The sequence below is a fragment of the Lipophrys pholis genome (genome assembly GCF_963383615.2).
Source record: "Lipophrys pholis genome assembly, chromosome: 1".
Lineage (NCBI taxonomy): Eukaryota > Metazoa > Chordata > Actinopteri > Blenniiformes > Blenniidae > Lipophrys > Lipophrys pholis.
Window position 1 is genome coordinate 11496230 of NC_137635.1, and position 6143 is coordinate 11502372.

The 6143-nt window shown below is 41.8% G+C and overlaps 1 long non-coding RNA gene across 1 annotated transcript; it reads left to right on the forward strand.

The window, feature by feature from the left end:
• Positions 1-3754: 3754 nt before the first annotated feature.
• On the forward strand, positions 3755-5880 carry LOC308113792. Its single transcript, XR_013935575.1, has 3 exons — positions 3755-3829; positions 5158-5400; positions 5527-5880. It is a non-coding gene; the product is annotated as an uncharacterized lncRNA (long non-coding RNA).
• The last annotated feature ends 263 nt before the right edge of the window (positions 5881-6143 follow it).

The window sequence follows — 6143 nt, forward strand, 5'->3', positions numbered from 1 at the left end:
TTTTTAAATTGGTACCTTAACTGAAATATTATTGCAAAGAGCAGAATAAGTTGTTCAATAAAATTGTGTCTTCAATGGAATTAAACTGAAATCTTGCATTTCAAATACCTGAAATCAAATACGTGAACTCTCCTGTTGTGTGACATAGTAACATCATATTTTGCGGAGGAAATTCCCCCCCCCAAAAAATAAACCTGCAAACTAATAACAGAATGAAAAGGTGAAATTCAAATGCACCAAACATTGTTTTTCATGAAGCTTGGCGATTACAACGACTTCACGCTTAACCTTAAATCTTTTCTTCTTTAAAAAAAAATAGTTGTTCTCACTTTTGAATCTGGCGTTGCCGTTTGTTGAATTACGTATTACAGCAGAAACCGTTGTGTTTGTCCCCTTTGCTATAGTAAAGCGTCTTGAACATGAGCACAGCACACATTAAACTACTGTAAGTGATGGTAACTATTACTACACGAACAGGAAATCCTTCCTTCCTTCCAGCGGCCATCAGACTCCATAACTCCTCTTTGTAAATAGTGTCGGTTGTGTTTTTCCGTCGATTAATTGCTTTCCATGCATATATTAGTCACTGCTAAGCCTGGTACATGTTAATATTTAATATTACTTGTGTAATTTTTGGTTCTAATAAAATGTTCTAATAAAACAGATTTTAGAGAGTGGCTACAAGCGACACTTGACTGTAAAGTGTTATTGAGGGGCGGTTCATCTACAGTACAGTTCAGTACAGCTCGCTGAACGACCGCGCTCACTCGGCCACGCTCGACATGTGTGGCAAACTGAGGAAGAGCGAGGCGATGTTATATTTCAGAAGCCTTCCTTGACAGTAATATATATATCAGCTTGCATGTCAGTGAGGGCCATGTGACCTGTGACATTCCGGTTGAGGATATAGACGGGGTAATGTAGACACCTCTCCGTTACACTAGCCGGCCGCGGAATGCGAATACCAATATTCACCTCCGGAAACAAGCCCAACTAGATTCTGGCTTTTGTCACAAGTGCAACCCGAGTTCATGCGGCAGGAAGACGGCGAGCTGGAAAGAAGTTTGAAGCACTCCACTATGACAAATTGTTGTTTTTTTTAAAAAAAAAAGACGGTTTCCTGTTGATGCTTTTATAAATTGTGGAAAACTTGATGCTGGAGGATCTGTAACATCTCCTCTGACGACGCAGCGTGACAGTTCCCTCATTATGCGGCACTGAGCGCTCTGGGAATGTGGTCAAGTTGTAAACGACAGCTCTGCAGAGCAAACAAGGGCTTTTATCCGTACGTCCTTTGACATTTGCCGCGCTCCTGCTCCCTGTTTTCTCACGGGGTCAAATCACAGCACCGTAGTTCGCTCTCTCCCGGCTTCAATCAACACCCTGTCACCCATCAGTTAACCTTGTATTTCAAACCCTATAGGGAGCCGCATTAAAACAGGCCTCTCCACCTGTCGCTGCTTCCTGCCGTGTCTTCAGACGCTGCCGACAAACCAAATCTGCAAGCGGACGAGAAATGATCGACGTCCATTCGTTCATCAACGTCTTTATCGGACGTGTGCAGAGAGGTTGCACCATTCCCTCGCAGGCATTATGTTGCGGCTAAGAGGACAGCTGCCGTCGTTCTCGGTATGCCTCTGTCGCTGCATACCGAGGAGCTGTGAAGCCCCAGCGTAATCCCTCGGCTGGAGTCGGGTGGTCGGACTTATAGATCCACTCATGAATAAATCCAGACCTTTAATAGGGCCTAACAGTGCTTCTCTGGCTGATGACAGTCGAGGCTTTGGTAAAACGACAGGTTTAATCTCCTTAATAATGGCCGTCTAATAACTTAAAGCTACGGACAGAATATCATCCATTAGATAAGACCTGTTACCATTATTACGGAAAACATGTACATAAATACAAGAACTCCATCGATAGAGAGCAGGAGCAGCATCTTTTTAAAACCATATAACATTGAGCAGAACTGAGTAAATCCTACAGCTCAGCTCTCCACAGTAATCTTAGTTCTTCATGTGTTCATGGATGGATTACCCCCTCCTTCATTTCGATCGTAAGGTAGGTCTTAGACCTAACGACAACTAATAAAGTCAAACAAAGCTGCTTTGGAATGAAACATAATGTCGATCTCTGAAAAAGTTGTCGCTCTGGACAGAAATCTGCTCTCTTGAACTGACCCATTTGGCCTTTGCACTCACTGCATAGAAATCTGAGTAGATTACATGTGGAAATGATCCACAGAATATTCCTTTGAGAAAACAAAATAAATATGACATTATATTTATGTGTGTTAAGTAGCAAAGTCTTACATCAAACCTTGTCATATTGTATTTGATCACTCAGCAAATGGCATGATAAAGGTTGAGAAGAAGAAGCAAAAAAAGAAGCTTTACTCATGTTTAACCTTATTTCACCTTTTGAACACTCTGGAAAATACAGAAGCCTGGCCAAGCAGTCACATGGGTTCACTTGGTGAAAGAAACTCAAAACCGACACCTTCTGCGTCCAAGAACATGTGATGGTTGGACCCACAAACACACACCGCGGCAGGAAGACAACACATCCATGCACATCTTTCTACAATACGCATGCTAAAAGTTACGACTGCAGGGTGTCCGTGCAGTCATCTTGCAAACTATGATAAAGAAGACCAACATTCAGGGGTTCCCAGAAGCGATAAACTGAACGTATCTCAGAAACTGTGGAATATGGAAAATACAACTCACTCTAGGAGTTTAAAAGTACCATCTGAAGGTCCCCATCCAGAATGAAGGGCGCCTCAGCCCTGCTGCTGGGCTTGTAGGAGCCAGTCCTGTTACATAAGAAGCTGCAGGTACTCTGTTGACATGATCTCCAGTGTGTCCACAGATCTACTTTGCCTGAATGGAACCAGGCCGTCTCCATAGTCCCGCACCTCTGATTTGGGCAACATGGATTAACGGCAGAGAAACGCTAGGGTATGAGCATCCACAGCATCACAGGATCTTGCCCACCTGCCATGAAGACATCGTGCTAAAAATAAAAATTAAACTTTGCCCCTGAGGGAGGAGGGATACTAAGGGCTGAGAAGGCTGCAAAGTGCCATTAAGGCCACATGTCTGGCAGGTGAATAAATGATGCTCATGCACAGTTTTCTCATATTGTACTGTAAAACAGCAGTTTAAGACTCAATCCGACACTTCGGGGAAGCTATAGAGAGACCGATTGCAGTTTGACCAAAGCTCAAATGCAGCTCTGTTTATTATGGGAACAAATGGGACTCGTATCAATGAAAGAATTAGCCAACGCTCTTTCACATGATCTTAAGCGAGAGATGAAAATACTTAGTTTAAAATTAAACATTATACTATTGGGAAACTGAACAAATAGGTTTTCCACAATTTTAGAATGGTAAGAAAGACAATCAAATGATTTAAAACTAGTTCAAACCCGTTAAAATGATTAATCTGTGCCTTTGATCCCGATTAATTTAAGCATAAAGCAAAAACAATCCATCAAATGGCAACTATCACATGGTGAACTTGCATTGAAACTCTCCAACCTGCAACCAGACAAAGAACCTCTTCAAGTCTCAGGAGATATGTTTAGGTCTTTTACGCACGGAAGAGAGAGTAAGTCAGCTGGTTCGTTACCTTGCACGTTACACCAAATATTCCCACAGAATCCAAGAAAGTAGAAAAAAAGAAAACCAAAGTCTTGCGTCAAAGCCTTACACTGGGGGTGTAATTGTGCCCCTTCTGGCAGCCGGCGTGGGGCTGCAGCCTGCAGGACAGCTGTTGCTGACGCAGTGTGGCGTCCGGCAGTGAAACCGGAGGACTCGCTCCAGGTAGGATCACATCAGACCGCTGACACTTTCGGCAGCGGAAGCGTTTCCTGTCCGTTCCCACACAGCTGGTGAAGCACATTTACGACTCCGGTGTCACTGCGTCAAAAGCGAGAATATAAAGCCCAAGTGCGGCCGCGGCGCGCACGGAGCGGAACGAGCGCAGCAGACGAGGCGTCGGGCGTTTGCTGCTGCAGCCGGGCCGCAGATCCCCCCTCACCCGACACTGATCCCTGCGCAGCACCACAAAAAACACCATTGATGCAATTCATGACGCTTTTATTATAGTACGAGTTCATATGCACGAATATTCTCATCCTGAGCTGAAGTGACTCCCTTATTATCGTTGATCAATAGTGCACCATAACGAAACTTTGCGGGATATTTGTATTTTGCAAAGCAGTGTTTCACTTCTGGCGGTGTGCAGAGGCCTCCTTGGTGATTTTCATATCCTTGTTTCATTTCTTGTTTACGAAAAAGGATCAGGGCCATTTTCTGACTTGTGAAATCTGAGAAGAAAGTCTGATTTCTATTATTATATTTTTAAAAGGGATATATTTTTATCCACCTCTCTAGTTGTTTATGGCTCTATGAAACTCAACAGTCGCCAATAAGGTTCCCAAAAGGCACAGACGCTGACGAAGAAGGTTTTGCTGCAGCAAACTTTACGGAATAAAGATTAATGCATGTTTTTGGTTTATGTGGAGGACATTAACGCATAAATAGCCAATGTAAATAGGCCATGTCGTGTAATAATGTATTTAGATGGGAGGGCAAATAGGGTGTAAATCATATAATATACATTCTCTGAAAACACAAAGATTTTAACTCTGGTGAAAGAGCTTATTTCTGCATTAAAGAATTATTGTGTAGTTTAAATATGTCAAGTCAAATACAAACCTAACCCTGGTATTTAAAATAGACCCTTGTTCACGTTTAATATTCTGAGTATTATTCAAAGAATTCCCATCATTTCTGTATAAAAGTTTCCTTTTCAGGTCAAAAACAAAAACACCGGTGTACAAAGAGGCTCAAGTCCAGCCTCTCCTTTGAGATGATGTTAAAGGGTTAATTACAAAGCTGGAGGGATAAAAAGTATCTACTCTGCAGGAAGACATATTAACAGCTTGCTTGAGTCACATATCCACAAATAACTGAGATCTAAAATCCGAGAACATATTTTAAAGCCCACTGAACCCTGAAACCTTTTGGAGTCACCCGAAAGCATCAGCTTTTGAATTTCTGCATTCTGTTTTTCTTGACATGATATTTTGATAACGCCTGAGCTAATTATCTCTGAAATAATTAAACTAAATTTGTTTTTTTTCCAGGATAAATTCAAGGGAACCAACAGAGTGCATGCATGAACCAATAAAAGATTTATTTTTATGTACCGATGAGAGAAATGGTACAAAGACGGTCAGGAAAGGTCACAAAAAGACAAATTCACATAAAGATCCTGCTTGGATCACATCAAGCTATTCGGTTCGAGGAACATGGCTGCGTCGGCTGACTTCCTACAGTCCAACGCGAAGAGTTTTCCCGTCGATATGGGGTCTATATTTGGCCGAAAGGTGTGTACTATGATTATACAAGCAAAATGATATCTGCGATTACAAATGTTAACTGGGTGTCATCGGTTTCTTGGAAACTGAGCCTGCTACAATTTTCCCACCTTCTCTCTTTCCCTGTGAGTAAAGCGTCCTGGATTCAGGGCAAGGTGGACATGAAATACTCCTGAAACAACAAAAGGACCCAGGAGAAACTTGTTCCACCGACATCGACACGAACTGAGCAGCCCACAGCTGAAAATGAAGCCAAACATAAAGCATTGGTTATTTTTTAGAAGCATCTAACATGTTCAAGTCCAAAATGTCCAGAACCACTATTTGCAGCTCCCTTTTTTTGTTTTTTTTATAGTATTTTACAACATAATTGGATGGTTCTGCTGTTCTGTATTTGCCTAAATTCACCCAAACATGATTGTGTAAAGCCCGATGTGTTGAACTCTGACTGTGTGAAAAGTGTTTTATAAATAAAGTGTGTGCTTGATGAATGAGGGTGGACATGATGTCCTTTCTTATAACAGCCAACAATATAATAATGGATAATAATGTAATAACTTGTCATTGAAACGTGGGGGTTTATCATTATTATTATTCCCCCTGCACATTCCAATGCGTTTTTCAGGGCCTATATGTACTTCATTTTTTGCAACAGTTTCCCACTCATCAGGCATGACAAAATATTTTATCATTTGAGGGAAGTACACATGTGACTGTAAAATGGCTCAACAGCGCCACCTACAAAATTGGAA